At 38.8% G+C, this 12,574-nt stretch overlaps 1 long non-coding RNA gene across 22 annotated transcripts; it reads left to right on the forward strand.

Moving 5' to 3' along the window:
• Positions 1–11: 11 nt before the first annotated feature.
• LOC125529520 lies at positions 12–3,252 on the forward strand. Of its 22 annotated transcripts, none has more exons than XR_007292667.1 (7): positions 12–83; positions 252–369; positions 462–521; positions 1,020–1,073; positions 1,156–1,803; positions 2,535–2,638; positions 2,843–3,252. It is a non-coding gene; the product is annotated as an uncharacterized LOC125529520 (long non-coding RNA). The 22 variants fall into 22 exon arrangements; XR_007292679.1 differs by having other exon boundaries at positions 20–83; positions 252–340; XR_007292666.1 differs by having other exon boundaries at positions 462–1,073.
• Positions 3,253–12,574: the final 9,322 nt, after the last annotated feature.

The following is a 12,574-nucleotide window of genomic DNA, read 5'->3' on the forward strand; positions in this document are numbered from 1 at the left end:
GCAGTCGTCCCCTCCCCCCTCCCCTCCCTCCATGTCCCCTCCTGCGCCTCCGGTGGCCAGACGCCTCTTCCACTCCGGCCGATGTAAGCGCATACCTCTGCCCATGTGCCACGCCCATGGAGCCACGGTGAATAATATGCTGGCCATGTCAAGTTCTAGGAATACCGTCTCTGCATAGGAATCTTTTTTGCAGTCGTGGTTCCTTGCTGTTCTTGGCTGATTCAGATTTCCTTTTTCTTTCTGATTCACAGATGTTTGAAGAAGGGGCTAGAGACAAACTGTCCAATCTGTTGTGACTTCCTATTCACATCAAGCAAGGAAGTTAGAGCTGTTCTTTCTGGTCAGTCCATGCATTCAACTTGCTTGCAGGTATTAGCAAGTAAAATAATAATTTGTTTTTTCTGATAATATATATCTGGCTACTGGCTGTAAAAAATGGTTCTGACAAATGTAAGTCCCAGGCATACACTTTCAGTCACTACACTTGTACTATCTACGGCAAATCCTTCTGGGATATGGCGGTAAGCTGCGTTAGTTTTTACGGCATTGCAAATCTTTGCATTTATGGTACTGAAGTTAATCTTCATCTTGAGTCCCATGATTTGTTTTCCATATCTTAGTGAAAACTATTATTTCTCCTATTTTGCTCTTCATCTCGAGGGCATTTCACTAGCTGATAAGTGATGTTTCATAAAGCATGAAACTGACACATTTTTCGGTACTTTGATACCGGAAGCCTGTACCTCCACCAATCAAATGTTTTATTAATGCAGTTGTATTGTATGATAATTCTCCACGGACAATACAATTCTGATTCCTGACGCCTGAGTGAGATTTTACTTGTGGTCTTGTTATTTAAACTCATTCCTAAGATGCAACATGAAGACTGTTTTGGTATTTGGGGCATGCACGATTGGACATTTTGCTCGAGTCATATAATCATATTGAGTGACTGAATGTAATGCACATAAACTTCAGTGGTATATTGAAAATGGTTTATCCTTTTCTTCTCGAAACAGATAAATGTTGGATCAGCTGACCCTGTCATTATCTCATTCCACCCCAACACCACGGTATAGCTTTTCTTCTGTGATCATCGCTGATATTCCAAACTGCAGGGGCACCCTCATCATTGGCGGATTTTATATTTCTCAGGTCAGACGGTGTGCAGCCACACCTGGTCACCATCGAGTTTCAGGTAACCACGACAAGTCAACGATCTTCCATTGCCTTCCGCTCAATTTTGTTTGGATGGTGCGTGATTCCTTTCATCGAGTCTTCAATAAACCAAAGAGTTACCAGAGTAGTTAATTAGGAGCCTAATCATGTGCAAACTATTGTGCATCAAGTCTTCAATAAAAACAGAGCAGTTTCTACATGCAAGACGTATCAAAATAGTATGCTAATACTTGAATACCATGTGACTAGATCGATTTCCAAGCAGACTCGATCGAATCATCGTATATGGTGTGTTTGTTGCGTCAAGTAGTGACGGAGAGCAAGCGAGGCGAGAGAGCGAGTCACAGCGCGCTTTTACCTGTTATTATATAACGCACATTGATTAGTTCGGTTGTATCTGGGCATGCTTTTAGACTTAAAGTCGATCTTGATTTCCTCCTGCCACCTGTATGAGGGTATCCATTCGAAACACATATCTAATCTTCTATGTGTGGGATCCTTTTTCTGTTCTGAATTTGTTGTTGGGGCGAGCTTGTTACTCTCTACATGGATTTCAAGCTGGATGAGAGCTACACGCCGAGCAAGATCTCCATCTGGACCGGCGACGGCTTCCAGAATCTCAAGGTAATTTCTCTTTTGAGAAGATAGCAGCGAGGTGCCCACTAAGAGCACACACGTATCTCTGAATTATAAGTTATGATCTGTGCTCTATGGTGAGAGCACATAGCAACTGTTTTTCGAGTGAGCTGTAGTTTAATCAAATGCATTTGGTATTAATTCATGTTGTCTTCTTAGTACTGTAAAGTGCAACATGATCACGTCATGTATCTCTACTAATTGTTGTACGCTAACTAAGTTGAATATAGTGCATTGTTATGTGGGTACGGAACCTTATGAATTGATGCATTGAAATTAATTGTAAGAACACTTCTTGACGGGAAAACGAGAACTACCAGCATCTTATGGCTATTCATCAAATAATAGTACAACAGCCAATGTGTATGTGGTGGTCTAAACCAAATGTTAGGCACAAAATGAGGATTATGTGCATAGTTGGTCCCTCAACTAACACGAGGGAGATTATCTAGGATGTTGCTGAGGATGGCATCAATGTGGCTCGGCTAATATGTCACATGGAGACCATGCATCACACCAGAAAGTTATTGAGTTGGTGAAAGAGTTGAGACCATGCTTGTAGACTCTTATGGAGGAGTCAATTATATGTCTGGCATGCCCATGCAAGCACATGATTTTGCTCTATCAATAAATATTGTAATTAAACCTTTTTATGCCACCCTTCTTTCATCATATTCCAACTTATTTGCTCTGATATAAGCTAGATTTAACATCTTCAGGCCCAGAAATTAGGATTCAAGATTTGCCTCATTGAAAACCGGTCAGGAGTTCATGTTCACAATCAAGCAGTGACCCCTTCTACTACTTGAGGGATTCAGCAAAGGTACTTCTAGTTTCTGTCCTAACAAGAAATTAGTGAAAAAAGATACCTTTCATTCAGGTATTTTCTATAAATGCACATTTATTTATAACAATAGCACCAGGATGAATGTTTGTTACTCATGATATTTTTAATTCAGTTAACCTCTTGAATAAAGATTATTGAAATTTGACTTCTAAAGTTGTGCCACTGCTTGTGCTGAACCAGACCATCAACGGTACAGTCAAAGTTGAACATGAAAACAAGGCGTTCTGCCAGTGTGCGTGCATGATCCAATAGCATGTGTTTAATAGTAGCCACTATGATGTGAAATACTAGCAGCTTCCTCCATTTATGCCAGTATTTGATATACTTACCAAAGTTTAAGGGCGCCAATCTTAAGAAGACATCCCGGTTTGTGAGAAAATTTCTTACGCGTATTAGACAAAAGATGTATCTAATTTTCCTTAGGTTGCATTGCAACACATCAGTTTCTGCTATTGGTTCTTTTACCATAAAATTTGTAAGGTCCCTTATGTTTGATTTATTGTATAAATCATTTGAGACATGCCCTGCATGCATGATTACTCACTATATTTATGTTCATCTGATATTATGTTCATGAATCATTTACATCATTTACGAGTTGATGTTAAAAATGCATATTGTTGTACATCAATTTTCTTTTCTTTTTTATGCCTTGTTCTATTTTCCAGAATTTATAGAATTCAAATTTAAACTTTATACTCACATGAATTTTATGTGTATTGGCGGAGACGTGCGTTGCACGTGCATGCTTACTAGTTTAGGGATAAAGAGGCGGGTGGAGTAATTTATTATCTCCTCTGAAGCTTTCGAGGGATCGGTTATGTGCGGTTTAAAGGAGAAAACATAAAATTTTGCTCCTCTAAAGCATTATAAGATATAGGTTAGAGAGGCCCTAAGACACATGCACCTCCTCTCATTTATGTATTTTACATCCTTTATTCGTCTCACCTTCTTCAAACAAATGTACACACATCTCATGATGGCAGCCAGGGCAGGAGTAGCTGAGCATTGAGAGCCAATAATGTACTTGATAGCCAGCACCGTGTGGCTGCCTGTATCTCCAGATTAATTAGCACTCTGGAGTGTTGCATAGATAGATATACCCATAGGTGTTGGATTTCACTTTTCAATTAAAAGATTTGTACTCATGTTTAAAAATGTTCACACACACGCACATATATCGATATTTCGATGTATTTTTCCAATAAATGTTATTATATTTTTCAAATGGATAAGGGAAAATAAGAAGAAGAAAAATAAAACAAATAAAAGAAAAGAAAGCAAGAAGATAAAAACCCAGCAAAAATAAATAAGAAAAGGAAGAAAAGAAACGCAAAAAACCCCCCTTATATGTGAGTGTCTACCTTATTATGGTCATTTTGGCTCTGTCCGCGTATTAGACAAAAGATGTATCTAATTTTCCTTAGGTTGCATTGCAACACATCAGTTTCTGCTATTGGTTCTTTTACCATAAAATTTGTAAGGTCCCTTATGTTTGATTTATTGTATAAATCATTTGAGACATGCCCTGCATGCATGATTACTCACTATATTTATGTTCATCTGATATTATGTTCATGAATCATTTACATCATTTACGAGTTGATGTTAAAAATGCATATTGTTGTACATCAATTTTCTTTTCTTTTTTATGCCTTGTTCTATTTTCCAGAATTTATAGAATTCAAATTTAAACTTCATACTCACATGAATTTTATGTGTATTGGCGGAGACGTGTGTTGCACGTGCATGCTTACTAGTTCTTGTTAAATAATACACTACATTATCGGAAAAAATATCTTATCTCTATTTCTTCAGTCTCCAACACTAAGCAATTTTTCTTTCTAGAATGTTTTGACTTACCAAATCATTTTTGCTGCTCCAACACTATCGAAGTTGTCGGTATAGATCACTTGTCTCTAGTTTGTAGTGTTCATGTAATAAACTGTGTGATAACATCTTCATCAGTTTGTTAAGTCTAATCTTCTCTGGCCTTATATTTTGGCTGCATATGGCAACAGTAAAAGTCGTCAGCAACTATATGTTATACCCACCAGTTGTGTATTGGGACACCCGATTGACAACCCAATTTCTAAAATTTTGTAAATTCCATGATTTGCATGTGTTCCGTTGACCTGTCCTACATAAATAGCTAATACAACGATGTCTTATTATAGCTGAAGCTTTGTTAATATATTACCAAAGTTGTAAATCATGTTGAAAATTACCATGTACAGATTTTCACCATTTGAATAACCATTGATGATTATCTGAAACTTTAGTCGTGAGCAAAATATTTAGTATTCTTTCACTATTTCCAAGAATGAAAGTAATTGCCAACAAAATCTAAATATTCACAATCATGGTTGTCATCATTCTAGGATCTGTGGCATAAAGTCGTCTACTTTGTGCTTTTGACAACACCATATCATGTTGTCCTGTATTCTTGCGACAGCCATGCAACGGTTTGAGAATATATATTTCTTGGCAAGTCGTGTTCATAAATACCTTGTACAGGTTTCCCCCATGTTATTTTTTCTCAAAACCATGTGCGACGGTATCCTACAAAAATCATGGTGAAGTTAGACTATATATTTGTCCAATATTAAAACTTCTAATAGTTTACTAATGATGAGAAAACTTTTTCATGTTTTCAATAACAAAATTATCGCACATTAATACGAAACAAAAGAACGCATAACTTCAACTGTTCTATTTCATTGGTATCTTGTATCCATCTGGTCCAAAAATTTCCGGGACAAATATTTGTCAAAATGTAACGTTCCCCAGATCAAATCTATTCTTGGCAATTGGACATTCTCTTCTGGACTCTGAACCATCACTTGATGCACCTCGACCATGACAGAGGCGCACATCAGGATGGTTGAAACAAACTGCTTCTATGCCATTTCGTGTTACTTTTTCTCCATGTACGTCAAGGTTAGGTTATGATCTTGGTTACAAATTCATTGTATAGGTTAGTAATCGTAGAAGAATACTAATAAGAATTCTATATTCAAACCTTCGATGTGAGAAGAATGGATCTGAGAAGAAGAAATAACCTCCGGTGGGTCGAATAGCTGAAAATCAGAAACAATTCTGAAGGCTAACATATCATGTGCTTTTTCTACTTTTCATATTCCATTTTTTATCAATGTTAGATTTTATATCATGCATATACCGTGCAACCAATCCACCTACATGACTCATTTCAGTATCATCATGGCCACAAAGATATTACATGGATTCCAGTTCCATGTGGTCAAAGATCAATACAAATATATGATAGCACCAATCAATACCAATCTATTGGTGTCAGACGTCCTAGTGTGCTAATCACGTTTCATCACTATACCCATATAGGCATGCATCAATGACGTGCATGATGTTTATGCTATAGAGATGGATGTGAGCCCATCGTTGGCAATTGAAGCTTCTTGACACCACACATTTCCGTGCTGTAGACAATGAAGCTACTCCTGCTTGAAGACCCAGCAAGCGCTATAGCCCAAGAGAAACTAAGATCTGGCAACTCACACGGCCAAAGCATTAAGGCATCAGATTTTGAGATGAGACAATAGATAGGGGATTATTTACTACTACTGGTAGGGAACAAAATTTGTAATTTAAAGGACAGATTGTGATAATGTATGCTATAAATTGTACTATTATATATTTATAAATTTATGTAGTGTACCATCCATGGAGCAACCAACACATGCTTCGGTTCATGCTTATATTTACGCCTGCATCTGTGCATTGCACAATCTAAATTAATATGTACATTATGAATATCATTTGTATATAAGAGAAGATTGCATACCTCAACATGTCTCGATGAAGCTCCTGATTTTCTTGGTCTATTCAATGGGACGGAAGCAGTCGTGCCTTGGGGAACAACGCGTCTCCATGCATTATGGCGTCCAGAGCGCTAGGCCAACAACGTTATTGCTTTCTCAGGCTATAAATTGCATTATATAGTGTACATACTATTATGTAAGAAGGAACGAAATATAATACGGCACCAAGTTATAACAAAACTCGGGAAAGAGAATAAAATCATAAGAATTGAAACATCTGATACCCTCTTGAGCGCTCTCGATCTTCAAAGAAGTTTTTTTTCCTCCAATGACGGAATAGCATAGGCTGCACTTGGAGTTGTTTTTTTATTTTTCTTGGGACTGCATCTGTCCATCGCTGATGTGCATGATGTAGAACCAAAAAAGCATGCACTTAGGTCTGCTAATCTGGAGTTGGACGCCATAACATGCTGTGCTCTCATAATGCTAAAAAAGCATGCTCTGCTCTCCAACCAATGCGGAGAATCTTCTCATGGAGTGCCATGCAGCGGCATACATGGTATATTCTCATCAAGCCAACCTTACCAAAGCCTTCTTCTATGTGGCAATGGCCTGCCCGTAAGGCACTGTGATGTGGGTTGATTTAATCGACTGTCTGATGTGTCTGTGTGTGCTTGATTGGCTAGGCTCCGTGCTTCAATCTGATATGGCATTCCTACTACGGCGTTGAGACACACAAATCCTACGATGAGGATAGGGCATGAGGGTGCAGAGGCCATCAGTACTCCTCCTTCAGCCGAATCAACACAGATCAATTGGAGGCTTAGGTAGCCGGATGGTAGACAGATCGAAGCTTCAATGTTCTCGATCAACTTTGTGGCTGGCCTTGTAGTTAGTGAACAGAAATAATCAAAAAACGCCAATTTCTTAAGCAGGAATTGTAATGTAATTAAGGGTTCATCTTATCTGAACCTGTTGGCGCATGTTCCGAGCAACCCTATCGACTTGGCAAGAACTCTGGGCGGGGTTGAACCTAATTTGATGAAAGCTCGAATGTCTGGTTTTCTCGCCTCGCACTTTTGCTTTCATATAGATCTAAACCTGATTAGCAAAGATCATTACATGCAATCTTGTCTACCAAACCGGTTGATCGAAACAGCAGCTGCCTCCTGTGGTACAACAAAGCAGTCTAATAAGAATAGTAAATTGATGTATAATAAGAATAGTAGAGGCAGCCATGGTGTGATCCTTTAATTGCAGTTATACATTGTAGAGGCAGCCTTTCGTTGATGTATAATAAGAATAGTAAATTCAGATTTTGTACTTTTGGAGGGTACCATATCAATCATGCAAATAGATGGGATGAACTCGCAGAACATACTGGTCTCAACTGGCTGGACACGCACGTACAGCAACAGCAAGCAGTTGGATTGATGTTTAACGCCGGCTGCAAACGCATACAACACACGCACGTGAGAGAATTCAGCGAGTTGTTGGGATCGAACAAAACCAATCTGGAGCTGGCCATGACGATGACGCTGCTGAAGACCTTGGTAGAAATCCACAAACATGTAGCTAGTAGGTGGAGATCGAGGGGACATCCCTTGCGTGTATGTGGATGTGGCTGGTCGCTGCCGGGGCTTCCGATCCAATCGGGGGAGTTATTTTTGTAATAAACTGGACATTGCTGATAGAACTTTGATGTTAGGGACGCCATGGAGGGCAGATCCAGTAGCGGGAGACTTCGAAAAGTAGGTCTGATGCTGCAACTTTGTGGGATGCGAGTGCAGAAGAGGTGGAGGAGGATTGGGGAAGACGCGTCGGCAGATCGGGCAAAGGGAGAGCAACCGTAATTTGCTCCTACGTGAGGAAGAAGGAGAGAAGGAGAGGACGTTTGGATTATCTGATCTATAAATGGCATATAGTTTTTTTTACGCAGACGGCATAGATGTTAGTTTTAGGACCCACACATGAGACGTGATAAAATTACATGGACTGATCACATCGAGTTTTCTTTACGTAGATGGCATAGAGGTTAGTTTTAGGACTTTAGGACCCACACATGAGACGTGATACAATTACATGGACTGATCACATGATACAATTACATGGATTGATCTACACCGTAATAACACGGTCCCATCAGATTAACGGCTCCTAATTACTGATTAACGTGGCAATTTCTAGGGAGTCTAAAATTAGTATAGGTATAGATAGATAGATAGATAGATAGATATAGAAGATAGATAGATAGATAGATAGATGTCATCTTGGGCAAACTGACTAAAAACGTAATCTCCCTTTTGGTTGTTATTTAGTAAAACCATAATCAATTTCTGATAATTGTTAAATAAAAAATTACAGGAAACTGATATTTTGAGCTATATGAAAAGTTCTAGATATCTTGTGTATGATACGCAGTTTATGGAGGCATCTCAATTGTGGACACTTGTCCATTTTACACATAATGGTTTTCAAATCGATTCCAAATAAAATTTGGATCAACTTCGACAATTCACCTCTAGTCATCAGTCATGGTTTCTTTAGGTCCCTATGGCAAGTCTGGCAGATTCTCTAAAAGTCATTTTACCCTAAAAGACCGCAACATAGATAATCCCTAAAAACATTGAGTCCACCCTAAAATCACATCCACCTGACCCAATATTTGTGGTCAACTATCCCCTCCCCTACAAAGTGCTAACTAGTACCCCCTCCAGTTCACACAATGAGTTTGTCACATGTATTAAGTCAGATTTTGATGATTGTTAATGTTTCAAATACTTAGATTGGAAACTATGAATCATATGTTTTATTGTTTCTCAAGAAAAAGATCGCTAGGCTTGTCTCATGATAAATAAAACATTACCTTTTCGTGAAGACATGAAGTAACACATGAAAACCCTTCGAGTAGTAGCTTATTTATAAAATCATTATATCAGATTTGTCTCTTCCTCATTTAGTTCCCTATCACCCACCGCCGTGTCTATAAAGGAGAAACATGCATTGGAGGAGGAAGAGAGTGTGTATCAAACATAGACGTACCATCTTCAAGAGAAAAAATATGGGAATGGGAGGTGTCAGAAAAGAAATGGGCACAACCAATATCAGTTGACTTTGTTTACATTGACCAGCGTGTAGATCCAACCTTGCAGTGCCAGCAGGGGCGGAACTACAGTGTCGGCCCGGGGTCAATTGACCCCGATGACCTCAACCTAAATGTCTGTACATACATACAGTGGCGTACCCAGCAATGAAATGAAGGGTGTGCACACTCTAAAAAAAATTCTACTAATCCAAGTGTCAGACAAAATATGGCAAAATAATAACATGAATAGCTCAATTCAAATTTCACAACAATTTAGTTCACAAAATATATCTCAAATATGCGAAATTACAATACGAATAGTCTTACACAAAAGAAGCACAAGTAGAAAATTACATCACTAGGTAACTCTACGTTTTTGCATTGCCATGAAAGTATCAACTATGTCATCTTCACTTACTTTCATGAACACATCTCGTTCAATAAATGTCACCAAGCAATCATTCCTCCCTCTGTCCCATAATATAAGAGCGTTTTTGACACTAGTATAGTGTCGAAAACACTCTTATATTATGGGACGGAGGGGAGAGGTTATTAATCCCATATCAATTTGATGAGTAAGTAGACCAAATCATAAAGAACATGCTTCTTTGTTGCAACAAGCATAATAGAGAGCTCACCAATATTACTTGCATTTCTAAACCTATCATCTTGTCTCATATCATCAATGAAAGTAGTAAGTTGAAATTCTAGCCTTATCAAATCTGTGCTTGATATGTCCATGGGATAGAATTCAGCAAGTCTCATTACCTTGAGTGCATCATAAGAAGCAAATGAGTTGATTGGATTCAAAGCCGACATGCAAATAAGCAACTCCGTATTAACCTCATCAAACCGATTGTCAAGCTCTTGAATGGTTTGATCAATGACACCAAGATATACCTCTCTTCTATAACGATCATCATTTGTTTGTACTTCATAATACCGACGTGATCTTCCATAATGCTCATAAGTATCCTCCCACAAAGGAACTTGAATGTCATGTTTGTTGCAAAATAAGGTTAGCTTTGCAAGAAATTCTTCCCAACCATGAGACCTCAAGTGTTGCATTCTACTCTTTGCCAAACTAACAAGTGCCATTGCATTAACAATATCTTGATCTCTCTTTTGCAAAGATTTGGACAACTCATTTGTATAGCCAAGAATAACAAGCATCAAGTGAAGATTGAAAACAAAGTCAAATGATTCAATGGCTTGAGCAACTCCACGTATTCTTGTCCACTCACGTTTTTGTGAAGGATCTTTTCCAATAGCATCAAGTACTTCAAGGATTGTGGAATACATGCTAACAATGTGCATAATGGTTTTAAAATGAGAACCCCAACGAGTATCGCCGGGTCTAGCTAGTCCCATCTCTTGATTTAGCCCACTTCCACTTTCAATCTCACCCATTTCAAGTGCTTCCAAAACCTTTTGAGCTCTAACATCTCGAAGCATGTCATGGCGCTTACAAGAAACTCCAACAATATTGAGCAAGTAAGAAACATGATCAAAGAACCACAAACATGCTCATCAGCTAGGATTGCATAGTGGTCATCACCAATATCTTCAATAATTCTTTTAGTTGTTTGCACCGCACAACATTCAATTATTTGATTTTGTATCTTTGGACTAGTCAAGATGCAATTCCCAGGAGCATTGTTCACAACAAGTTTATTAACTTCTTCATCATTTTCCGAAAGCCACTTAAGAAGTTCAACAAAGTTCCCCCTATTGCTAGATTCTTCACTCTCATCATGTCCACGAAATGCCAATCCTTGGTTCAAAAGAAACCTCAAGCATCTAAGTGAATAAGTCAGCCTAGCCTTGTACATACGCAAATCCTCTTTATCCACCCTCACCATAATGTTGTCAATTGATGGTTGGGGTGCCACAAATAAATTGTACTTCTCTTGAGCTTTGTTGTGAATGCTGTTAATACCACCCTCATGTTTGTCTAATGCATCAGGCTTATACCAATTTTTCCAACCACCTTTAACAAAGGTATCACCCTTAGGCCCCCCATTCGATTTGCCTTTGAACAAATAACACACAAAGCAAAATGCAGCCTCATATTTGACACTATATTCTAGCCATTTGTAGTTCTCAAACCAAACAAAGTTGAAGTGTCGATTTTTACCATACATTTTCTTGACTTCAAAGTTGTGTGCATATGGTTGGACTGCATTCTTTGCAATGTACCGGCTCCGAACTTCGTCTTGATCATTAACATCATAATCTGAAATAGGAATCCTTTCCCTGGATCAGGTGGAAGCCTTTGAATATTATAGGACCTTGCATGTGGATGTTGGGGTGATGGTTGCTGTGGTGCTTCATCATCAATATCAATGTCAATCTCTGCATCCGAATGGACTGGAGGTGGATCAATATCAGGTTCAGGTTGCTCTTCGGCTGCAACCTTTCTTGTTTTTGCTTCATAATTCCGGAAAAAAGACTTAATGTCACCATTCCTCTTCATCTTCAGTTCTACAATTAGAACATAATGTCAGCAAGACAACAAGACAACAGAACAAAAAATGGCACACGTCCCAGTTTTCAAACATACATTTGTTTCAGAAAAAGCATCGGTTTGCTACATCAGTTTGTAAGCATACGATTCAGAGCAATAACAAGCATATGTTTCAGAGCAGCATCCGAAATACATCAGTTTGCAAACATATGATTTTCAGCAAGCATATGTCAGACTTTAGAGCAGAAGCAAGCATCAGTTTGCTATATAAGATTTTCAGCAAGCATATGTTTAGAGCAGAAGCAATCAAGCATCAGTTTGCTATATATGCAAGATTCAATTTGAGAGAGCTGTAGGGGAGGCCGCCGAGCGCACTATGCTTGTTGTTCAGAATTCAGACAAACATGAGCGCACTATGCTTGTTGTTCAGACAAAAATTGAGCATATGTTCAAAGCTGTAGGGGAGGCCGCCGTCAAAACTCACCCACGAGGCCACGACCGGGGCGAGGAGCGGTGGAGCGGGAAGGACCGGAGGAGAGGAGAGCGTCGGGAGGCGGGAG

Source organism: Triticum urartu, unplaced genomic scaffold (genome assembly GCF_003073215.2).
Source record: "Triticum urartu cultivar G1812 unplaced genomic scaffold, Tu2.1 TuUngrouped_contig_5660, whole genome shotgun sequence".
Taxonomy (NCBI): Eukaryota; Viridiplantae; Streptophyta; class Magnoliopsida; order Poales; family Poaceae; genus Triticum; species Triticum urartu.